The sequence below is a fragment of the Geospiza fortis genome, unplaced genomic scaffold, assembly GCF_000277835.1.
Source record: "Geospiza fortis unplaced genomic scaffold, GeoFor_1.0 scaffold138, whole genome shotgun sequence".
NCBI lineage: Eukaryota > Metazoa > Chordata > Aves > Passeriformes > Thraupidae > Geospiza > Geospiza fortis.
In genome coordinates this window covers 7,648,587-7,674,838 of record NW_005054307.1, presented here as the reverse complement: position 1 = coordinate 7,674,838, position 26,252 = coordinate 7,648,587, and the positions used below count along the sequence as shown (strand labels likewise).

At 38.6% G+C, this 26,252-nt stretch overlaps 1 protein-coding gene across 1 annotated transcript in view; it reads left to right on the top strand.

The window, feature by feature from the left end:
• Window positions 1-24,448, top strand: part of CDK14 (cyclin dependent kinase 14) — a 314,376-nt gene extending 289,928 nt beyond the window's left edge. Inside the window, exon 15 of the mRNA XM_005418584.2 lies at window positions 20,199-24,448. The gene's annotated coding sequence lies outside the window, so the exon portion shown is untranslated. The remainder of the gene's footprint in view (window positions 1-20,198) is intronic.
• Window positions 24,449-26,252: the final 1,804 nt, after the last annotated feature.

The window sequence follows — 26,252 nt, the reverse complement described above, 5'->3', positions numbered from 1 at the left end:
TCATCTTTTGTCTTGCTGTCGTGGTGTTACATTGATGTACCTGCCCCATTTGGGTAGAGGTCATTATCCTCGTGCCCACTGCATTGCCTCTGCTGTGCAGGTTAACTGCTTGAGGTCTTTTATCTAGACAAATGTTTTACCAGAGCTTTTGCTCCATGATGACACAAACTGTTCCTCAGAGGTCAAATCCAGATGAATTAGCAATGCTGTGATAGCATGTTCCCTGGATATTCACACACTCATTCAGAGACCCAGGGGAGTTAAGGTACCAGCTTTGTGAAATGAATAAAAATAATTACTAAAATGTCCTTTATTTTCAAGACCTTCTTCTCCCAGGAAAGTACCTGTATGTTGTCTTCATTTAGTGTTTGCGTCACTGTAGAACCGGCTTGTCAAAAGAACGCCATTTTACAATCAAGTTTGACAAATGTATGGTAATCATAATAGCCAATTTTTACAAATAAACTGTGTGCATAATAAGCACAAATCACAGTTCAAACATTTTTATATGCTAGCTAATTCTATCAATATCTTCTTTTTAAATAGTAGCTTTGAGACTATTAGCCATTCCCTGGGCATATCTGGTAGTTTCTTTCTGTGCATGAGTGATAATCAAGAGGCAAAATAACAAGTGAGAAAATGCCCTAAAGCTTGCTCAGCAAGGCTCAAATTTTACAACATCAAGTTTTTGCTATCAATTATAGGTTAAAAGGTCTAACAAGTACTTTTCACCATGCTCAGAATTTCAGCCTTCAGCATTCAGATTTTGTCAGCCTTGTCCTAAACAGGAAAAGACGTGTGCAAGAGCTAATCCTCTGGATCTCTTCATAGGAATTTGAAAGCATTCCTTGAATTGTGAAATAGTATTTGATAAGACCTTGCTGAACAAAAGTGATGAGCACTGTAATTTGTCATACATATAAAAGGTTTATTTATTCTGATGTTCATACAAAACTCAATTTAGGAACATAGCTGAAAAAATATTTAGCTTTAGGGATGTGATTAAGACCTACTGAAGCAAATGAAGTTTCTGGAGTGCTAGTGTGGGGACTAGGAATCCTTCTCTCAATCTGGACGAAATTTCCTTTAAAGTTTAGTTTTAAAGTTTAGAATGACAGAAGCAGGACCAAGGTCACTTGCCTTCCCAGAGATCTAAAAGGTATCAATGTGTAGTAGGATTTCAGTATTTATTGTTTTAGCTGCAAATATTTAATTTATGTTGAAAATACCAATACACAAATTTAACTCAGTAATTCCCAACTCTTCCTGTCTCCCACTGGGAAAACCACATTGGCTTCAAACAAGCTCTGTGTGGGTACTGGCCTCTTTGCATGGAGCCCCTGAAAGGGTCAGGACTACAGTAGTTAAAAAAAAAAGTCAGTTTTATCCATGTATGTGCATAAAAAGCAGAAAAAAAAATATATATATATATCAAGGTATGTCTTGTTGCCTTAGAACTTGAAACAAAGCGCACCTCTGAGCTTTGGAGCCAACAGTTACTGGTCATGGGTGATAGCTGCAGTCATGTTAGGAATACATCTGCTGCACAGAGAACCTTGGGGAGCACTGCTGTTTGAATGAGCAATATATTCATTTTTTGTTCCTTAGGATTTGGGGCTGGGTTTTTTAAGAAGATCTTATTTAGTAGTACATAAATAAAAAGTCTTAAGTCTTGTTTGTATGAAAGCATTGGAAGCCAGAGAAAAATAAAATTGTTCTTCAGTCAGAATTATGATTTAGGTCTGGCAAAGATTTAGGTTTTGGGACTGGTTTCACTCTGGAGTGAAGGGAGATTTTCAGCTGAATAGGAACTGATTCAATTAGTGCTTAAATTAATGAGTGATGTCTTTTCTCTATCTGCTGTCCCTACTGGGGATTAAGCACAGCCTGCCAGGAAGGATGCAGGGCTCATCTGAAGTATTGAGGCAATGAGGATGCAGCAAGGGTATAGAGAAGTGGCATTTTTATTTTTCAGTTAGGGCAATTAGTTGCATTAGCTTAATCATGTCCACATAGCTTGGTTCTCTCTGAAATTTTCTGCTATGGTGCTACAAAATGATCAAAGACTGACGCTAGAATTTGATTTTTGTTTGTTGTATGAGTTCATTTAGAGTATGCCAGAGGCTGCTGCAGCCAGTGAACCTAAATAAATGCCTGTTGGATATCTATTTAGCAGCAGGCTCCAGTTTTTTCAACTCTGTCTCCATGTAACCTTTTAATCTAGTTCTTGTCTTTGACTTTTCATATTTTATATATTTAACCCCTTGATGCAGATATTTTGCATTAAGTGCTTTAGAAATCCTGATTTACTGTCTCAAGGGATTAACCAGAATTCCAGTATTCTTGCTTTATCTACATTCATTTACACAGACCATTTATTTCTAATAAATACATTGGCCAGATCATATTTCTCTGCAAACTCTAAGCCCTGAAAATAAATTTATGCAGTGACGTAATGAAAATAATAAAAACTGTCTTGCATATTGCTCTTATTCTTGCTTTAAATATCACCTTCCAAAGGCACAACAGGTTTATATACTCCAAGTAAACACCACGTTTGAGGTTCACGCTGCAAAGCTCTAATTTTTAGTTGACTTCTAAGGGAATTTAATCAAACTACAGGATATATGATTCAAAGCAAAAAATGTAATTAAGAAAAATCTTTTCCTGTAGGCAAAGAGCAGCTTGTTTTCATTAATTTTATGAAGAATGTTGTTTTTCTTGGCTGAAAACTTAAACTCATGGGACAAAGGAAGATTTATGGGGTGATCCGCAAAATCACACAGGTTTTGTGTTGCAATGCTGTTTATGCAGTGACCACTAGAGTCCCTATAGTTGAAAGTTTATCAGTATTTCTTTTTATAAATCTCTATTTTCAGAAAGGGCTTTTATTCAGAGATTAGCTTTGAGCTAAATACATGCACACAAAGGCTTAGTGTATATGTACTGTGGTAAGCATGTATATTTTAATGTAAACAATTTATAATATTTTAAGGTCTTATATTACAAGGAAAAATTGAACTGAAGTAAGAACAGCTATTTAGATCTTCTATTCATATACTGGTTGTGCTTCTTTGTCATTATGCTTTATTTAAACAAACGGCAAACTCTCCAGCAGTTGCTGAAAGCCACTAGTATAGGAGATCAGAGACATGATGTCTCTTGCCCTACTCCTTCAAGGTGTCAGTGTCCCTTGTGAGGTGCTTGGGCTGAAGATCTATGTGTCATATAAAGTTTTCATCTTTGTGATCATTAGAGTGGAGGTGCAGAACCACAGACACAGCTGGGTTATTGGGTGGCACTTTGACTTATTTCTCCCTTCTGAGTTTTGACCCCTTCTATGTGAAGTTCAAATTCAGCTTTAACTTTGACATACGTATTTTTAAAACAAATAATGAGTTTATTTAGTTAACTGTATCAAATGAAATACCTTTTGTATCTTTAAAAATGTCACTTTACGAAGATCAGTAGTTCACGAAGAGTAATGAAACAACAATCTTAACAGAATGCTCTTTCATTCCCCATAATGTCAGCAAGAGTGTCTGCTTGTTTAATGTTGTAGTAAACAGAAAAGTTCATGGTTCAGTGCTTAAGACTCTGAGCTGTCTCCCCAACTGTTCCTGGCTGCCAGTACTTTACTTACTCAACGAGAAACTAATTTAATTAGTACAAAGAACAGGCCAGTACAGATGCCTGTATGAAATTCTTTCAGTTTTTAGAAGGCATATGCTAAACTCCCTACATTAGATGGAAAAACAGAGATTGTAAGATTTACACAATGAAATATCTGTTAACCTGTATTATCAAAGGTTGCTGTCTCAAATTATGTTACTGTGGTCTTGCAACATCAAACCAGACAAAATATTTCAGTTGAAAGGCAAAGAAACTGATAGTAAATTTGGAACAAGCTTATGTTTCTCATTAGGAATCTCTCCATCCTGTATATGACTAACTAGGAAGATGTACCATTCGTTCTTAACAATACTGTCTGCTTCTAAGTCTGCTTCATAAAATTTATTAAAGTGGTAAATTCAAACAGTACCTAGGAAATACCAAAATTAAGGTTTCAAATTTAATTTCGTCCACCTGTGGTTTGTGCACTCATCTACAGTTTTCATTTGTCAGGATCATATGCTCTTATTTCTTTGGGCCCTCAAATCACTTTTCAGTAGGATAATGGATTGTGAACACAGATGGATAGTTAATGTTTCCTTTCATCTTCATCATTCAGTGTTTCATCCTATGCATTATGGCTGTAGCATCCATAATCTGAACCAGATATGGAATTATTCGTTTCCATGGTGGCTTTTCTCTCTCTCAGTTCTTTGCCAGCATCATGAAGCCACTTTCACAGTACCCCCATGAGCTGACATGGTATGAAGGTGTCATTTTATGCACTAGGAGCTGAAGTACAGGTATTAAAATGGCAATTGTTAAAAATGAATCAATTATTCTTGCCTGATTTTTCAGAGCTCCTTGCATCCTTTAGTGCTCAATATGTTCAGATTGGATTTCATTCTGCATTGACCTCAGCTGGAGCAGTGAATGCTCAGCATATCTGCAGCCCCAGCCAGGATCCATCTTGGATTACAAAGAAAATCAGAGCTGCCAAGTGAATTTCTGTTAAAAAAAAGAAAATTAACTTCTCTAGTATTGTAGGAGCTCTGATCATAGTTTTCTAGCGCCATATAGGGACTATGGCAGAAGCAGGACTCAAATGCAACTTTCCAAGCATGCAGCTACTGAAATTTAGTTTTTCTTTTCTTGTCTGTCCATTCAACTTACCTTCCATCTTCCACAATAAAGGAATCAAGGGTCTTATTTTCAATAAAACCTTTGTCTTACAAAAGCAGCATATAGTTTGAGCAGCAAATGTGGCAAAGGTTTCTTTGGGGACAAGAAAATGACCACGTGTTAAAGACTACTATAGGTGTACAAGGTGTTAGATATAGTGCACAAGAGGCATTTTAACTCCTTTCAAGAGTTTTAAGTTCCCGAATTTTCAGAAACTGATAGTTGAAGAGGTTTTGGTGTATAGAATCATACTGATACCTTCTTACTGATACCTTCTCCCACCTTCAGTCAGATGTGTTGCCAGTGGGATTCCTACCTTTCAACCCTCAGTGTGAGGTCAGCAGGCAGCAGTAGGAGGTGATTATCCTCTGTCAGGCTGACACAAGAGAAAACACAGTGCATTGTGCAAACAAGCTTACCTGCTGTTTGTTGGGCAGGAGATAATGTTGTGTGACCCAGGAACAATAGGTCCTCCTGCTGCTGCCGAAGAGACAGGCAGCCTCCTGGCTGTTTGCTCTCTGCTGCCTGCCCGCTGCCTCTCCGTGCCTCCCCCAGCCCTTTTTCCCGACAGTCACATCCCTATTCCTTACCCTGGTGCTTCAGCCTGTTTCCTCTCTCCTCATCAAAAAGGAGTCAGCCATGGAATTATGCTCAATAATGTCTATTCTGATTACTGTGTGTTTAACTTGAAAGGCATTTTTAATATTGCGCTGGTGCTTAGCAACCCCATATTATGCCACTGCCCAAAAAAACCCACCAAAATGATATTCGCAAGGATGGGAAGAAGAGTCCATCCCTAACTTTATCAAAGTTAAATGTTATGGAAGTTGGTTCTTTCTCTTTGAACATGTTATTCTTCTGATTGTTTTGTTTGCCTGCCTGTCCTGGTCAAAGATTAGATGACTGAGAACATGGCAAATCCTGGCTTTCTCGTTTAACCACTATTAATCACTTGACATTGCATTCAGAGTTAGTTTGCACAAGATATATGAAAAGCAAAGAGCCTCACTCGCATGCTGGCTTAACAGCCAGCAACATTTTCCCCTCCCATCTGCTGTTCATTATTATTTAAAAACAAGTCAGGAGACAGAACTGGATTAGCAGAGTGGGTGGCACCAGTGGAAAACAAGCTCTGTGTTGGCAGTCACCCTGCCAAGTTCATGTGAAATTGCCCATTTTAGTTGGCAGCTTCAGCTTAGCTTGGTGTGATGACATATGGGCCTAGAGGGTAAGAATCTATTTCCATATTATAGCAGCTTCTGCTGAGAAACCTTGGAGTTTGTAGCTGTGTGACTGCCTGGCTTTGGCTGCAGGCTCCCCTCCTGGACTGCTCTGCCACATGGGGCTCCTTGGCCATGATCTCAGCATTTCTCCAAGGTCCCCTTAGCAGCTCTTCCTGTGTGTTGATACTCAGGCTGCCCCCAGCTACTCTGCTGGTCCCAAGCCATAAGCATGTTGAATGTCAAGAAGAAAAATAGGGAAGCTCATAACCCTCTCATTTGTGGCACCCACAGAATCAAAGGAGAGGAATCAAGCCCTTGCTTTGACTTTTAAGGGTCAGTAGTTTCTCAAAACAGCAGGGATATGTATTTTATGTTTGAAAAATAAGTAACAGTGTGTGTAATTTACACATAGACTCCAAACTCAATTACCTCATAAATAGGCAATTTAAAATGAAAAATTAACTTCTTAAAATTAATAAAAATTCCCTGTTTCAAATACTATTGATCTAGAATTTCCCAGGATATGATTTCAGGGTCCAGTGTTGACTATTGTAATTCTGCATAAAGGAAGTTTTGGTGCCTTGCATTGAAATCCATGTGACAGGGATACCACCAACTAAGTCAATTCTGTAAAATAAGCTCAAAGATATTTCAGGAACCAGACTGCCCCTAAGTCCCTCAGCTGTGATTAGTGAGTTAACAATAACATTTCTTATTTCAGAAATCTTTTTCATCCTCTACTTACTATAGAAGGAAAATAATTAAAATAACTCTATGCAAAGCCCTTTCAAAGCACAAAAAAGTATCTTTCTGAGTTTACAGTATCCTTATTGTCGGTTATTACTTGACAGGATAAAATGTTTGAGAAGGGAGAGTTACAGGCTGTTGACATGCCTTTAAACTATTTATTATAATTCCCAGAATTTCCTATGCATTTTTTGATTTTTTTTCCTTTGGAGACTCTCTACTGCTACATATTACTTTAGATAGCTTTGTTTTTAGTAGTGAAGAAATCTTGCAGAGAAATCTTGCTGTTGGGAGTATAGGATCCTCTTCTGTGCAATGTGAAAAACAGAAAACCTTATTCCTGTTAATTCTTGTTATCACAGCCTGTGCATGGTAACACCCCTGGTCTAAAATAGTTTGACAAAGGTGGACAAAACATGATTCATGATGCCATTACAAACCCCCAACCACTTAAATGAGGAGATGAGTTGCACCTTGGAAGATGAGAATTGGTTCACAAGTCTGCCTCCCCACCTGTGCCTGTCTCTGCTCATGCTGCAGTGGGAGCATTTTATACATGATATGATTGTTGTTGCCATCTTCCTGCTCTTTATTCAGCAAGGATGGGTTGAGAGAAATGTCAGGAAAGGGGCAGATATGTCCCAATCAATGATCAAAAAATAGCACCCTTAAAAAGGTGTGTATTTATCACCCAATGGCTGCAAAATTTGAACATAATGTACCACTGAGGTGGTTAGGTGGTATTGCTATTAATGCATCAAGATAAAGGCCTGTGTTTTGGAAGGATTTATTTCTGTGGTGAACTCAATTTTAGAAGTCCCTACTGGGGGTGAGAGATGTGATCAATCCAGTAGCAGTGCCTTTGTTACTGCCTATGCAGAGACCTGAGCACATCACTTAGGCACAAAGAGGCAGCTCAGTTCTTTGTTCATTCTTTATACATGAGCTAGTTACTCATTTCTCCATACATAACTGCTATCATTCTTCATACCTAGACTGTATTTTGTTTCTGGATGAACTTAAAAGGCTTTTTGGAAGGGTCTAATAATCAGAAGCCTGTACTTTAAGGTGAAAAGGGCTAATGAGATACAGAAAGCCACACTATCTGTTTGCAGAGAGCAATTCAGCATTCTCCTGGTGCATCTATTTCACCTCCTTTTGATGTTTAAACCCAGAGCATGTCAGTTACAGAGGTGCTGGGTATCACTGTATAATTGTTATCTGTCCATCTGTTCTGCTCTTTCTTTCTCTTATTTCCTGTAACAATTTTCAGCCTCATATCCTTGATATTTTTGTAGATACACTTTACATTACTCAACTGGAATACAAGCTAATCAGGTGGATTGAGCTTCAGTTGCCACAAACAAACCAGAACTTACTGTAGTGCTGTGCTGTTCAGTAATGCTAGAGAAGTTTCAGTTTGAAAAAAAACCATCATAAATGAATTTATGTGCCCACCCAGATTTATTTTAATTAAAATCATCCATGAGTCTTGGCTGTTGCTTTGACTACTAAGTACTTACAAATAAGCTTAATAGACATGTTTGTTTTTTCCGCAGCTGTAAAAATATATATTCTGCTATGATTGGTTTTTTATCTGATTTATTTAAATAGAGTTAGGTAAAGATGCAGTTTATAGGGAAGGTTAAAGGGTCACAATCCTATTTAATTAACTTATACCCTCTTGGGAAGCAGCCAAGGTAAAAGAATGCAGTGAAAGTAAGCTTCAAATAATATGAAATCTTTGAAAAGGACTAACCACCTCTGGTGAAAGGCTTTCCTGTTCTTAACCTTGTGTCATTTAAACTATTTAAATGAGCTATGCAAAACCTTACTTTTATAATGGAGCTTCAAAAAAAAAAGATTAAGTATTTCTTGCAGTTACAAGAAAACCAATGCTTATAGCACTTTTGAAAGAAAAGCCTTTAGTGCTCCATCTTACCATGATCCCTGTCTTTGCATACCACAAAATGCACAGTATGTTGCACCTGATTTGACATCTACTGTTTCTTCCACAAGCCTCTCTAGTGTGTGAGACTGGTTTTTAAAAACATTTTTAAGTCTTTTAAAAAACAAAAGGGAAGGGAGAAGCCTCTCCCTGTAATAGCTGGAAGAGGTCTGGTTTTCAAAGACTGTAGATCCTGCTTGATTTCTAAAAATTGTGTCTGAGAGGAACCTCATGCTAGATTCCCCAAACCATGCTTTATATCTGAACATCTTAGTCATACATAGTTGAAAAGGTTCTTACCCCAACCAGAGTAGGACTCTGAGAAATAAAATCACAGAGCTGCTTTGTGATCTCCTGATGTACTAGATAGAATATCCTCAGTGCTGTAGTGATGCTCTGTAGAGGTGCTAATTCTGGAATATTTTTTCCACTTAATGCCACAGAGACTGCACTGGGGAAATATTTCAGTTTCAGTGCTCCATATGGTTTTGTATGTAAAAATGGAACTGGCAGGGAAGAAAGCAGCTGGCCTGAAGCTGCCAGTAACTATTTCTAATGTCACAGATTTTCAGCAGAAATCCCAAGTGGGAGCTGTATAGGTGAAAGGACTGCATAGCAGTATTCAGCAAGTATCAGGACACCCTCTAGGGAATGAGCATGAAGACAAGCAATATCTCATAAAGACACCATTGCATTTCCTAAACTGGGATTTTTTTTCTCCTCTGTTGCATTCTAGTCTCAAGAACTCTTAGGTTGGGCAACAACTGAGGCTTGAAAATGTCAACTGCAAAGACTTCCTGATATCTCTGTCAATAAATACCATTGTATGGCATTCATGGTATGGGTGGGCACACAGATTAAGAGCTTAGGACAGAATCAGATTTGGAAATGTATTCCAAAATTTAAATACATCTATTACTTAAACTTGCCATTAATATAATGTACTATACTATAATAATGGGAAAGATCCTTTTGCTTCAGCATGTGAGGTCTGCTTTCTGTCTAATTTATATGTGCTTAAGTGTTGCAGTGCTGTCCTAAAAAATGTATTTTAATTGACGTGACCACTTTGCCATGATGATCAGTCTCTCAAAAGTCACAGCAGCAAACAGAATGCATAACCAGATGGTGTTTAGCTAGAAGGATCCTTACTATCACAAATGCAGCTGCAATAATATCTGTTCTGTCAAACTAAAAACAAAGGCATTCATAACTCCACATTCCAGAGTAAAAATTCTTTGCTGGTTTGAAAAGTACTTTCTAGGAAGAACACAAATGGAAATGAAAATGCAGGTGAGAAATTGACTTTTTTTTTTGTTTACCCATCTCTCTTTTTTTCTACCTTCTGCACCTGAACACTCACCCTGTCTTCGCCAAAAAAAAAAACCCCAAACCAAAAAAAAAACAAAAAAAACCAAAAAAACCCCACCACAACTTAATTCTAAGCTGCCTGTAAGTACTTGCAGGCTACTAGAATGATTGTGGTAGTGATAAACATTTGCACATTGTTTTCTTGATGCTTAGCATTTATCTGTGGGGTCTGAGGTAGTTTATAGTGTTGTGATCCCTTGCAGAGGCATTTTTAAATTCCAAGGAATCTTTGTTAAAGCAAAATGGTCCACACCCATCCCTAGACTATCCCACATCTAATCTGCACTGATTAAACCAGCAGCATTAAATTTGTTCCAAGACTACTTAGCTTTCAAGAAGCAACTTGACTAATAATATTAACAATCACATGTATACAAAATGCCCTATTTTGAAGTACCTGCAGATACTTTATTTTTTCAATGAGGCAGGGTTTAATTTTTGGGAGGAGGTAAATGCTAATGAGTCATCTGGCAAGTATTTCATCTTTCACATGTCATTTTGTCCAGCAGACTTCGCTTTGGGGATAAAAGCCATAACAGAGAAAAGCAAGAATAAATTTCTGATGAAATTCTCTGACGAGATGTACTTGTTATGTTAGATGGGGAGGAGTGGAAGGAGATGGTCAAACACATAATCTAATTTGGGTTCTGAGTTGGTCAGCTGTTGTGTTGCAGATAATATAAACAAACAAACAAACAAACAAATAAATGTGCTTAGGCTGGAGCAGATTAATAGCACTGTTAAGAGCAGCTACCATCATTCCTGACATTGGCAGCCAATAACTTTAATTTGTGGTATTTGGAGGGCACAGCTGATCTGCTGTCCCTGAACTCTAGGGTTATATTCTTCATTCAAAGCTAGATAGTGACCTATAAAGAATCAGATGCTTTTCTATCCCATCTGAATTCTCTGAATTCTGGTTAAATATGACTTGAAGCTTCACAAACTGTTAAGCATCTCCTTGATATGTTGGCAGGCCAATGTATTTTTACTGCTAAAAAAATTCAAACCAACCAAAAAAATTCAAAGAACTTCCAGTCAGAGGCATGGGCTCTCAGCCATCTCTTGTTTGCTGCTCCCTTGAAACACATACCGGAGATTATCCTTATTAGGCCATCTTACGGGTATTCCCAGAGCTTTTGAGTATGGTTTTCTTCCTTTTTAATTAGTAGGTCATTATGTGACAACTTCTGTCTGCTCCTCTAAGTGGCTGGCTAAGGCAGATTTCACAGTGTTTCCAGATACCTGAATATAATTAGTCATTTGTGAGTTGGGAGGTGGCTTCAGATTTTAGAATGAAGCTTTGTTCTTTGTAATGCACTGGGGAATGCTGCTGATTAAAAATAAGGATGTTATTCCATCATTTTGTCTTTGCAAACAAGAACAGGTTGATAAGTTTCTGTCTAGCTCTATCCAGGCAGTTCCTTCTTGCTCCCTGAGCAGTTTTCAATCCCATTAGCTGTGATGAAGCTAGTTGGAAGTTTGGCATTAACTGGATCACTTCATTATGAAGTTCCACATAAAAATGTCACTTTTGGTACCTTTAGTGATGCAGTGTACAGAGTTCCACAGAAAATTTTACAGTATGAGTGACAGGAGCACAAGTGTCAGGGCAGGAACAAGGAAATAGGTTTGCAGCAGTAGGAATTTCTTAAGCTGGCTCTGCCACAAAGGTGAGGCATGGTAGAAGGGTACCACAGCTAAGCTCACTCACACCCAGCTGCTTGTAGCTGAATCTCCCATCCCCTGACTTTAAGCTCTGCAAGAGATATTAGCAATGAGCACATCTCTGAGCAGATATCTCAGCAGCCATTCTAGAGCTCCTTTTCTCTAGAGATGGGTTCAAACCAGTAATAAACCTGTTAACCAGGGCATTAATGCCTTTATATCATCTTCCAACAGGTATCTCCTCTCTCAGTTCTGTTATATACAACTGTAACAGATAGGCTTTTCTTTCTTTTCTTTTCTTTTTTTTTTGCTTTCAGATATTTTAATTAAGGTATCTACAAATTTTGTTCAGGCATAGCATTTACTTATCTGTTTCAGAGATGAGAGCTGGTGCTACCACTGAGATAAGGATCTCATTGTGTCAAACACTGGCAAAAATTGTAGGTTTAGGTTCTCACATTATAGATCCAGCAAGACAGCATTTCTCCAATTCACGTTCAGTCAATTCCTCTTTGGCAGGTTTTTTTGCAAGTTATCAGGGTGAGAAGCATAGCAATTTAGACATATCACGTTAATCAGATAGAAAAAGGTTGGAAGAAGTTGTAGGGATTTGGATGTTTGTCAGGTTTGAGAAGTATATTCTTGCAAACAACTAACACTAATATTTCTATTCTTGATGTGTACCAAAATCCTCAATTTGTGTTTTTGTTTTTAGTAAGGTTTCTATGGCTTTGCATGCAAACTATATTAAGCTCAATAACACTGCTATTTTTGTAGTATCTTCATCTGAAGTACTAGTTTTCCCAGAGCTCACTCACTGAGGGCTGTGCTTTATTCTCAAAAACTAGAAGACGTAGTAGATTCAGTCCTGGCCACTTTTCATGTGAAGCCTTATTCAAATGGTAATTGTGAAGGGCTTTGTGGACTTTGTTCTCAACTCAAAGAAAAAGCTTCAGTTGTGGGCAGATAGGGTAGGAAAGATTTTTTGCTGAAAGACTTGTAGAAAACTAATTTGGAAGTTACCACAGCCACTCAAAAGTTAAAAGTATACCTACAAATCAACTGTGAAACCAATCACATTATCGAATAACTTTGGAAATTAATACTGTGAATAAAATATATTACAGTAAAGATCAGGCTTGTATTCCTTTTTTTGTCCTCACGAGACACTCTATGAAGGAATTAATGATAATATTTTGTAGAGACCTGTGTGCAAAGTACGCACAGTTGGTTTGCAATTTTTGATATGCATATATGCTACTTAGCAGCTGGTGTGTAATTTAAGGGTAAGTCTTGGCTCTTCAGAATCAACCTCCCACACTGGACTAGTGGGTGCACATTCACCAAGTCAGGTGATGTCCCAAGGCAGGACTTTCATTTTGAACTCATACTGTGCATAAAGGTACAATTTAGAAAACTCACAGTCCAAGTAAAGATTTCCAGTACTACCAATGTTGCAACTGTTCCGATATTGCATTTTTGATAAGTGTAACTATATTTACATAATTTGAACTATTGGTGGGTACAGCTAAAACAGGGCACTAATTTTGGAGACACTAACTAAACCCAGAGGCTGGGACATAAACCAAGGCCCTTGTTACAAAACAGGTTGCAGTGGGATGAAATTGCTTGCCTACAGTCACATTCAGCAGCAAAGCCAAAATCTGGGTTTCTGTTTTCCAGCCCTATATCCACATAGACATCTCACCTTTCAAAGATTATGTTACTTATTTAAAGTATGCTTATAAAATAATTTTGTTTATAATTGTATTACTATTCTGGTTTTTTATTTTCTTACTAGCTTACAGTCCTTGTCTAGCCCTCACTTCTTTTAGGGTCATCTCTTCACACCCACCCTGAAAATGCAGTCAACTCCCACACACAAATCTATTTAGAGTTGCAGGGCTCTGCTTAGAGGCAAAGTCAATCTGTGAAAAATTCTTTGTGGAGAGAGGAATTGGTAACACAGCAATATGTTCATAAGGATCTGTATTATGATTTATATGTTAGAACTGTGAAAAATATACAGCAAATGGCATCACTTTAGATAGAGTCTGAGAAATCCCTTGAGTATTAGAATACCAGTGCATTAACTAAGACACAAGAGAAGAAAACAGAAAAAGTTAACCAGTTAATCCTGTGGTACTTATTTGTCAAATATGGTTTACTGCTAAAACTCATGGCACTTATAATGTGCAAGTATCCTGTACAGTGCTGCATCTGTGAAAGAGTAGTAGCCAACAATTGCCAAGATAATCTAAAGGTGTCATTTAAACATTAAATGATATTAAATAGCTAAAGAAATATTAAATTAATTGGAAAAGACGTGACCTGTGTGAGGGGAGAAAGGTGAGATATTCTCTCTGTATTGAGTTATGCCCCATCCCAGGAACAAGACTGGAAGTCACATTTATAGTGTGTTTTGCAAAGGAGATTACACCTGATATTTTGGCCACACACATAACTTGCACATATTTTGCTACAGCTTCTTTCCTTCTTTAGTTACAGGGGTGCAGAATCTTGAGTTGACACTATAAACTGACCTTGTTAACATGGACTTTGACAGAAACTGAAATTAAACTGCAATAATTCAGCCTTATTCAGCTCCTGAAAGTTGTTTTGTAGAGATATAACAGGGAAGATACTTGGCTTCAGTGCTGTTTCAGGAGTATCGCAAATTCACTGTATTCCTGTGTGTTACAAGGCTTCTGAGTTCAGGAATCACTAACCAGCCTATAGTTGAAATTATTTTCTTCAAACCCTTCTCAGTTTGTCAAAAAATGCCAGTTTTTCTAGTGTGTCTCTTTTTCTTCTACTTTTTTTTTCCCTGAATAAATTTTTAATAGCAGCCGTAAGTCCTGCCTCTCCTGTGTATTTTGGGGCATGGATAACTAGATAAGACTAAAGCCCAGCAGAAAGCAATTTAAGAAACCTTATATTTAGCCTTAGTGAATAGTATTCCTCAGGAAACCACAAACAAGGTACAGTCCACCGAAGAAAAACTTCCAACAAAGCTAGGCTGTATACTGAGATAATCTTTGAACTAGCACCTCTGAAGATACACAGAGCAACTTTACAGGCATCAATCTACTGAGCTTTGTCCATGGAGTAATTCTGAGCCTGAGCAACAACACTGCAGATCATTTATTTTTCATATATAAGAACAAATGCATTTCTTTTAAATTTCACAGAAGTAAAACTTCCCTGTGAAGGAAGACACACTATACAGTGTGACAATTACATATTTTAAAGCATATATTTATAGAAATGCCTTTATATGCTCATCCTTTCTACACATATTCAGACTCATACATACACACTTTTTGTATGTTTGCATTTGTGCACATATATCATAGACATAGATAAAAAATAGAACATGTATGCATGTATATGTGTATTTATATTTGAAGGGGGAAAAGGATTTATGGCAGCTGGCCAGATTTAATTTGTCTTCTTGTATTTAGCACTTAAGGGCTTATATACTCAGTTTGCTCAAAAGAGTGAAGAAGTACTCCTTGCTTATGCCTCAAATCAGAAATGCATGAAGTGCAGCTGCAGAGATAATACATTCTCCCCAAAGGCTTTGGCTGAGCAAATTAGGTGTCAATGGGGTGCCTGCGCAGGCAGTACTCTCTCTAATTAGTCTCTTGAGCCTAGTTGGTGGCAGGTATAAGATGATCTAATCAATTGGTCTGTGTCTGATGGTACGTGTAAAAATCCTAGCAGGCAGAGCTGTCTCCCACAGGTCACTCACCTGCACAGCAGGAACGCTCATTTTCATTTTTCATCTCTTCCATCACATGATGCTGACAGTTGGTTTTAAGAAAATTGAATCCAAAAAATATCTAGTTCAGAGGGCATGTAGGTCAAAATAAAGTTGCATTATGGGTATTGGTGATCCAATTAATTAATATTTATAGCAACAAGTTGCACGTAGATATTATCTGAGTGCAAATAGTATTGCTAATGTTCGGTTGGCTTTTTAAAATGATTTCTCTAACAAAGGTAGGAATAAAAGGTGTGGAGAAAATCACCTGTTAATACTGTACTTTTTTTTCAGAGAGGATGAACAGGATCTGTGGTGTCTGCATGTGTGGTAGAGGGAGAAGCAGAAAGAGTATTGTTGTTGATGATCTTAAATACCTCCATGCTTCAGCTCATAAAGAATACAGTATCTCCAGCTGTCAGCTCACATTTTTATTTTAAAACTGGAATACTCTTATAATACTGCTGCATCAGCTGCCACATAAATAGACCTGCACTCTGAGTGTGCTTTGCATGCTAAAGACTCTGCGGGAGCACAGCTCCACCCGATGCGGTAATTTATACAGAAATTAAAAGTACCTAGAGAAGGATGCTGATGCTGCCAAAAGGAACATGTATTGAACTGGTATTTTTACAGGACAGGACGTTCTTTCACTAATTAAAATAAAGAAAAATATTTGGGATTTAATCACCTTCCTCTGCCTCATGTCTTGAGAGTATGATTAATGTTTAAATTACAGGCTTTGGTATGCCTTCCTAGAGCCACTGTAACACCAACAGCTACTGCATTCTGAAGTTGGCATCTGCTGTTTTTAATGTGGATTAACATTCTATCCTGTTTGGGGTCTGGGACAAACAGAATGTATGCAGCATAAGTTTCCTCTAGGTAACAAACACAGAAATTAGTAACTTCATGTAGATCACTTAATATTTCAAGTACATCATTAACTTACTTGTAGAAAGCTATTAGATTTAGTAGAGAGTTGTCATGAAAACCAGAAGCACCCGGATCTGTGGTGAAAAAACTTCATTTTTAAGGCAGTCTTCAGGGTTTGTTGTTGCTTGTTTGTTTGGGGTTTGTTGTTTTGGTTTGATTTTTAAGGAGATATGAAAGAACCCTACTTTGCTCTTGGGAAATCACAAGTTGTAAATATTCCATTTAACAATTTACAATTTTATAAGCAAAGCTGTGACCAGAGGCCATAAATATAATCTGCCAAGTCACCAGGCAAAACTTTGATTTATGTATGATGAGGCAAATGTATAAATTCTAAGCAAGAATTTTTCTAAAATATATCTTTAAAAATGCAAACATGGAATACAAAGCCATCTGGGAACTGAATGGCAACCCTGTGTAGAGGGCCCTGCCTTGGGTCTTTGTTGTGTGAACAACTGATGTTTCATTTCATGACCCACTCTGAAGAAACAATGTTTTTTTAATAAAAAGTTTGGTTCACACCAGTCTAAAATTTTCTAGGTTTTTTATTGTAGATTTTCTGCTGTGGATAAAGACATGCTCTCCTCTTTCTCCAGTTTAGGAGAGTTGTCTGTTTGATGTCTCATCTTAAACAAAATCAAATGTGAAGAGTAAGTGCACAATGATTAGAGCACTCCTCTGACAAGTGGCATATCTGTGTTCAGCATAAGAGAAAGCTGGCACTCCACCACAGCTCTCTGAGGCAGGGGAAGGGACTTCACCTGTTGACTCCACTTTTGAACTGACAAAACACATTCAGAGAATTAGGGATTCTGATGCAATCATCATCTATTCCTAACCACCACACTTGTTGTGTCATGTAAGCATTTCATACCCAGGAGAAACACCTTGGCAGGCAGAGCTGGGGATTCAGAACACCCTGTGCATTCTGGCACTGCTATGAGCAGGGGGTCTGTCATGCAGGCTGCCTTCCCAAACTAGGCCTGTTGCACATTTCAACACTGCAGAGAGACTGAGACCACCATACTGTTCCCTGGTTCCAGTTGTACTGGGTCTTCTAGTTTTCCCCAGCCAGAACCACTAGTGAAATGTGGCATCAAATCATGTTCTTTTCCAGTGATCCAATCTAAATCTGGAGCCTGTGCAGAAGGAGGAGGGTGGTGTTGCCCACCATACACAGTCTCTAAGCTTCACAAGAAACCAGTTACAGCCCTGGCACAGCAGGATCCAGCAAAGCTGGAGCTGGTAGAGTTGTGATCTTATAACTGAGATCTGACTTATACTGAGCCAGAGCAGGAAACCTGTAACTCTTGCTACCCCTTCTTAGTTTTCAGTGTTTTGCCTGCAGTGTGCATTGGTGCTGGCAGTAGTCCAGTATGCAAAGGTGGTTTTTTTCCCCCATGTGTTATATGGTAGCAACTCTCAGTTTATTAATCTCTAAAGAATCTCTTAATGTTCTAGGGCTTGATTCTGGAAGCGCTGAGCTTCTAATGAAGGTATTCCCCATTCCACAAGCTCAGGCCCTGCCCTGGAAAATGTGTCATCAGCTTTGCCTACAAAGCCAAACTTGAAACCAGACAATGTAGTGCTGTTACTGAGAAATTGTAACATAATCCTAGGAGAAGTGTGATACTTACCTCATTTAGATACTGTCCTGAGGTCCAGTGATAGAAAGGAGATGTTCTCTGTAATTAAACTGCAGTTATTCTCAAATGAGCAATGACCCTCTGAGCAAATAGATAATTACTGGAAAAACATGCATCCAGAGATTTTGCTGTCCTTATAATTTTTTTTACCTGTCTCAGATGTCCCTGCTGCTTATGCCAGTCTCTGGAACTCCAGTAATTTGGGCTTAGCCTGAAATCAGGCCAGCTATTCTGGATCTGGGCAGATGTATCTTCCAACTTGCAAGCCTGCTTTCCACAACTGGAGTGTAGGTGGCAGTGGGGGCAAATGCAACCTCAGCATTGGAAGGAGCTTTGGGAGTTTAGTTGCTTCTTTCCAAGAAGGAGGTCCTAAAAAGAACACCCCTGAAAAGTGCTCATGAAGGAAGGGAAATCTGGAATTTGGGGAATATTATCACTGGTGTTTCATCACTGAGCAGTTGTGAATCTCTGCACGTTCCAAATATTGCTTTTCTTTTTAAGCTTTTGAAGGCAAACTAAATGCATCAGCTCAAATGTATTCCTTGAAACAAGATTTATTGGCATTTCAGCCAAGCTTCTAGACATTGGGGAAAGTGGGACTTTAATGTGGAATAGACAGTCCACACAAGCTCCAGACACATTTAGAAAACAACCCAAGAAGGACTCTAGAGGTGGAAGACCAAGCTCCAAGAGGGCCCAAGATGCTTAAGAACAGGCTTTCGTTAATCCAATTCAGGTATCCTGGTGCTTAAAGAATAGAAGAAGAGCTCTCAAGAATTATGACAGGAACCCTGGAAATTACAGAAGTTAAGATATTGCACAGACATTGGGGTGTTTTGTTGAAAGCCACAATGAAAGTGCTATGCTTGAAACTGCAGTTCAAACCGATGTCTTGTTTTTCTCCTGCTTTTGAAATGAGGACTAGACTAGATTCACTGGCACCTGCATCCAGTTTGATTTAAATAGTTTTAGGACATGCTAATACAAACCAGTTCCATGCTCAATGAATATTTCAGCATTCTTTTTTTTAAGGGATGAAATTCCTTCACATCTGACTGTCTTCCTGCAACTGCATTTTAAAAATGTATCAGGTCTGTAGTTCTAGTCTTGGAGAACTTAACAAATATATTTTCAGAATTTCTCAGAAAGTCTCATTTTATTACTTGACATAAAATTCTACTTGGAGATTTATTAAGACTTGAATGTGTTAATTATAAAATCCTTTCAGTGACTTCAGTTCATCCAGTTCATCTAGCCTTCATTCACCCTTCACGTGGCTCTTCTCACAGTTATTGGATACTTTGTTTTCCTGTCCCACATTCTCAGCCTGCCTCCTGTTTTGTGTAAATCTCAGAAACATCAGGATACCTTTGTGCAAATGCAGCTATTGCTTTGAGCTTCATCAGTAGAGTGAAAGACAACATAAGTGAAGCTATTGATAGTGTTTATTTTTATATTTGAAGGGAGAGTTTGCAATTATCTGCCTAGATAATAGAAATACACTGAAATAAAGGTAAATACATTTAGACACAGCACACCAAGAAGCTCCATAACCTGTGTATATTTGTAGAAATGTTTCTGATTTGTTTCAGGGTGCCCCAAACAACTCTCAGAAAGGAAAACTGAGGAGACCTTTTCAAAAGCTAGTTACGAGCATTGTTATGGAGGAGATCACTAGGGAGAAAGGGGGCAAAAAACCAAAGGGGCAAAAGAAGCTTGTAAGCTCCTGAAGCTCTGCCAGCATTTTTAGCAACCTTCCTTTGCATTCAGGGGGTGTGACCACCTTTAGAAGAGATGACTGGTTACGGCTGTCTATAATTTCCATGGAGAATGTCAGTGCTAATGGTACCTGTGAAGATTAGCTCTTGGGGCACAGACACATGAATATGGATTAATATATCTCACTTAGGTGGCCACCCTGAAAACACTGGTGTTTTAAGTTCCTTTTCCTGAGGTACCAGTTCTAAACATGCTTTGGAAGTCTGCCCTTCACTCTGAGCTGGCATCTTCATAAATGGCTTTGGCCTAACATATATTTTACCAAGTGAAAAAAAATGCAATTCATGAGGCTTATTATAATTTATATTGTTTCCTTACAGGATTAAATTTACCAGGTTGGAGGAGGGAAACAAAAACCTAATGAGGAGGCCAACACCAGGAAGGAACCACGGCCTGTTTCCTTTCTGTCTCTATGGTGGATTTCATTCAAAAGAAAATTGAAGCTGGCAAGACCCTGTTTTTCCCTGCAATTTATTTAAAACCTTGCACGCATTTGGATACCTTGTGATTTCAGAGAACTATGTGAAGATTAAGCTTTTGCTTACTGATACATGGCATGTACTCTTTCAGTCTTTTGTGTTTGATTTTGTTTGATTTTCCACAGCAGCACTGCATCTTTGTAAGGATTTTTATGCTTTCACCAGCAATGTCTTAAATACTTTCCGACAACACATTTGGTGTTCACACTTCTTCAGTAACAACTGTACAAAAAGAGCCAACAGTGGCATAAAAGACTGTGTGTTTTCTTTGAGGGTTGTGCATAGTTTGCAACCAATGGGAAGACTATTTCTTCCCAGGGCAAGCCCAGCTTGTCCGATCAGCTGACAATTACAACACTTGCCACTCTTCCTCAAGTGTTGTTGGGTTACTTCTTTTCTCATTATCCCCTCAGACCATTCATATCCATTTAAAAACATGGCAATAATTGCATGTTTACTTAAGTACTCTAAATTTGGTTACTCTGCTTAGGCTATGTAGCATGCCAGTTTTCAAAATAGGCCTGTGAGAAAGACAAAGCAAAACTTATGAGATGTATGCAGCTGACAGATACACAGTGAGTTCCTTATGGTTTTATTCTCTTCAAGAAGATCTCTTTCTTTTTTTATGGGTCTTGGCTAACATCTCTATGTTTTTCCTCACACTAGTTACTTTTTGGAATATTTTCTTGAAAACAGAGATGATGAAACTGTTCTGTTTAATTCAAGGCAGATACTGAGGTACAGAAAAACTTCCTTTGAATGAGCCATTAAATCTAGCTGTGTTACTTTGCCATGTACAAAGCAAGGTGAAGAATTCTCCTCATCCCAGACTGTTTGCTGTTCCACACCAAAGCACCTTTTGAGTTATTTTCCATAGCTATTCTGAGCTGATTGGAAGCTCGTGATCCTTAGTCTTTAGATAGCTTTTCTGAATGAATCATTCAAATGCAAACTTTGCAAGAAACTAAGTTGTGTGTGTGATTTTAGAAAAGGAAGCCCCCTGCTACATTTTGGGTGGGGAGAGCATTGTGTTCGGGGTGTGGAAAAACTGCCCTGTTTACAACTTTGCATTCAGAGAGGGCAAGGTATGGTGCAAAAATCACTGTTGAGTTATAGTCCTGCTTGGACAGAAGCACTTGCTAGGCAATATTATTCTACACATAATTTTGACATCCTTTGCTTGCTGGATGCATTGAATTACATTTTAAGGAAGTGTGGTAATGGTTTGGTAGCTTTCAGTGTTTAAAAAGGAGGGGGAAAGGATTTGTGCTACTGCTATCTTATTAAACTCCAGCAGTGTTTAATAAGAAAAAGACACCAAATAAGGCAAATCCTTGAATGCACAAGCAGCTACAAAAGGTCTCTTAATGAACTAGGACAGGAGTCTACACTTTCAAAGAACTGAACCGTGGAAATATTCTCAATATTTGCACAGCCATTAAAAGACAATTTTCCCCACTGACATCTCCGTTTCAGGATCTGCGAAAAGCCATCTGAAAGCCACTTTCAATCACAATCATATTTAGAACTTACTACAGTTCTTCCCCTGTGTTTATAGGGGGAAAAGTGACCACTGAACTTTTGAATTTATCACACACTGAAACTGCCTTAGACGTGGTTTGTTTGGGTTTCATGTTTCCTTTTTTTTGTAAGAGAAAAGTCTTTTATACATTATCTTTGCTACTTAAATTGTGTGCAGTTTGATGATTAAAATTAGCTATTTTTAGAAAAAAAAAACTTGCTGCAAAATCTGAAGAATTTTTGAAAACATAACAAAGATTTTGATTAGGAATATAAGGGTAGTTTCATAGATGCTTCTACTTGACAGCTTAAATTTGAAGGCAAGCAATTACACTGCTCAACTAACCATCTGAAGGTTTAATATAGAGTAATTCCCCAATTGTTCCCACAAGCCTAGCACATTACTATCCATAGTGACTCATGTACAGTGTTTGCTTAAGGTATGTGTGTGTGCATATGTGTGTGAACACACATGTGCACGTGAGATTATCCTCTCTGCCCCATTCCCACTTCTAAGCAACCACTGAAATAAAGTTGATCCAGAAGTCTTCAAACTCAATTAACTGACAGAATGAAAGTTCATAAACATCTAGGTTTCTAAATAGCAACTTAATCTTCAGCAGTAATGAAGTTATCTCACCTACTGATCATTAAGGAGTGACCAGGGTCTCTTACTCCTGCACTCACTTTCCGGGCACCCCGACTGCCTGTGGTGGCTTGGTTTTGCTGCTCTCCCATGGAGGCTCTGGGCCCTGGGGAAGTTCTCCTGGCATGAAGGCAACCTAGGCTCAGCAGGATGGTGCTTTTCACATGAGCACTGCAAATTATTCTTCTGTAACATCAAATCTGCTGGGAAAAATCGAGGGTTTTTTTGAGAGAGTAGAAGCTCCTTTGCCCAGGGAACAGCTGACACTACAGCCTTATTCTACTCTTCTCCCTTCCAGCAGAGCCCTTACCTGCACAGTTAGCCTGACACCTATCAGACAGCTGCCCACCCAGACAGCTGCCCACCTGTCCAGCGGTTTTCACCACAGCTCTTCTTAGTGTTGCAGAATGGACTGTTTAAACCTTATCAATGCTCTTAAGACAGCTTCAGCAAAGATCAGTAGTGTTACTCTCTTTTTCTCTCATCCTTCTGAAATCAGTTGCCCAAAGAATCTTCAAAGACACAAGAAGTAGCTCAGCCTTCCAGATGTGGGTGCCTGGAACATGATGTTTCACATTGTCAATGTTGTCACGTTGAAGTCAAAAGTTGGCTTCAGTGACCAATAGTCTTTAGGGCACAGTCCTGGAGAAACTGTGGGATTTGCTCAGAGGGAGTAGCCAGCAGCAGCTTAACTTGCATTTTCCTACCACTTGGCTGAGATCCAGTAGATCTGTCCTGGTAATACTTGAGAGGATGAGGCTTTGCTGCAAGATGGGTGAGCAGCAACAGGGCAGCAGGTATAGCAGGCAGATAAAAGTGGGAGGACATGTTCTAACTCTCTATGAGATCTAATATTAAGTGACTGGGGAAGGGAAGATGGTGATAGATATGGTCTGCATGATATAGAGAATCCTTACAAGTTCAAGTTCACAGAACCTAAATTTACAAGTCAACCAGCTGGAGATTGCTCAGTCTTCTCTCATGCTGGGTTCAGTTCAACTCGAATCCACACCCAGCAGCCACCACCCCAGACAGGACACTCCAATAGTTCTGACATTACATTACCGTATGGGGCCCTACATCAGTTGGGTCCTTTTAATTCTTGCTCTTACTTTTAATCAGAACCATGGCTTAGGACAAGTCATCAGTACAACAGTGAAATCTGCAGTAGACAGAGGCACAGGGGATTTTGCTTTCTCTTTGGTGCATAGGGGTTCTGCACTTCAGACTCCTGGGAAGGGAAGGGAAGATAAATAAATATATACCCTGTGGGTTGGTGGGTTATGTACACCCCCCCTGTCAGTGCACACAACCAAATGTGTAGTCAATGCTCAATATATGAATATACAAAAAGATGAATATACAAAATATTCATCTGTGAATATTACTGGGTTTGTAATCTTTGTTATATAAAAGGTTTAGGCTGTACAGACTAAGGAGCAAAATGCAGATACCCCCTATAAAACAGAAGTAGGTTGCGTTACTGAGCATAACAATACTCTCCCCTACCAGCATTTAGGTGGAGTGACTGTACGTTACTGCCTTGCATTTTTCACATAAGCAAAAAATCTAAAAGTAAAGGATGCACTAATAATTCCCATCCCCCAAAATGCATTTCCATGGTGCTGCATACAAAACTCCTGCTTGCCAGCTTCCACGCGGATTTTTGTATGGTGCACTAAGAGGTATTCTTTTTTTAACAAATAAAAAAGGGGAGGGCTGGTACATGAAAACAATGTTAATGTAATCAAATATATATATACTTCAGAAGAACAGCATCGTAAACAGTACAGTAAAATAAATGTCGCATTATTTGTTACACCTTGTAATTTGTCTGTATTATGAAAGATGTAATGGTTTGTCAGCTGTAACTGTTGTTTTCTTGTAACATCATATTGAATAAAGTGTAGCAGAATCTCTCTTCTCCTTTGTATGTGTGATCTAGACCTAACCCAAGGAATAAAGCCTTTCTTTTCCTCTTTGTTCTCCAAAAACCAAACAAGGAAATGGTTGTAAACAAGTGATTTTTAAGGAATGAAAAGTACTTGGGAGCAGGCAGACACTAGACAGTAATATGTACAAAAGATTAGGTACTGATTCAGTCAAACATGAGCTTCATCAAAACGACAAGGCAGTGCTCGCTACACAGGGCAAGATTCTTCGCACTTCTGTCTGTAATAGTACGTTAATGGTTTGGTGTCTCTTTCTGTTTTGTTATATATGTGACAAGGGACTTCTTTACAGCACACTGGAATTTAACCAAAGTAGCAAAAAAGCCAGTATTCTGAAAAAAAAAAAACCAAAATGGGTCTGATTTAAATATATCATCATATGGAAGATGAAGTCTGGCTTACTACAACTTCTCTTGAAATAGAAAACTGATAATTCTGGTAGAAAATCAGGCAAAACATAGAATACGCATTCTTCACAACTTTGATGAGGAAGTGTGATTTAATCCTTGTTCATACTTGATTATGTATTTCAATCAGTGAATGTATGCAGCCTTGGCTCTTTGTCTATTTGTGCATCATAGCATTAGATAAGCAAGTGCTTGCTCACACTATATATTATCAATATGTGTGTTCAGTATTTTTTCCTCCTTTCCATTGCTTCTAGCTTTTTTGGTACCAGCATCTTGCTAGGACCTATTTTTAGATGATGAATGCTAAATCAATGCAGTTTCATAGACTTAGTTAGAATATTTGCCTGAAATGTTAGAATATGCTGTTTTAGCAAACAAAGACTCTATAGGAGTCATTTTGATCTGGGATGGGGGATAGCTGGAGAGCAAATGATTGTACTGTGTAGGCTGATGGGGCAGCAGCCCTAGCCTAGAATATGAATAATGGAGGACCTAGATTCTAGTCCTGGCTCCAGCTGATTAGAAATATTTGAAGATAAAAGGGTTTTCCTTGGAGCTAGCACAATATAAGCTTGAATGTGGGTCTTCAGTGACTCAGGTTTTATCCAGTAGAAGAATGTTCTGGCCCCGATGTGATCACAGAGCACTTCAGGAGAAGAATCCTCACTTTCAATCTAGAAAGTTGCTGCAGAATGACATCAGCTGCACCCAGAAGGCATTGCACAAAAACAAACAATGCATGTTCATCTATTTATATTTTACCCTCAGTTCTCACTGGCTAGGACAGGTTTAGGAAGGTGTTGCCTTTTTATAGTCTAGATGAATAATTTGTAATCCTGACTCACTACCTGCATGGCAACTTTAACCTACAAATCCCTTCGATACAAATGAGGACCAAGAATTATTACCTAAAAAGGTTTGTATGTTTGAACACAGGGTACCAGGAAGCATGTTCAGAGTCAGCCTTTAATTATGTAGTATAATCCTTAAAGCTGTCTCCTGACCCCCTTGGCTGCACTCCTAGCCTGTTTAGCCCCAAGGTTTTCTTCCTAAGCTAGCCTGGCTGCTACAGCAAAGCAAGAGATGCATTTAGCTAGAATAGCAGCCACCCCTCCCCCAAGAAAAGAAAAAACAGAGGGAAGGTGTTGAAGCAACCCTGTGCCACTGGGTTAACACATACAGTTTCTCAATAATGCCTCTTCTTGTAAACCTCTGCAAAGTAAACCCTACAGCAGCGGAAGGGCTTGCTGCTACCAGTGGGGGGTGGTGTTATGGACATTAGATTTGAGAGGCTTATATAGCACACGGGCGAGGATAAAGGGATACAAATCAGAGGGGGGGGGGGGGAAAACCCAAACCAACTGAA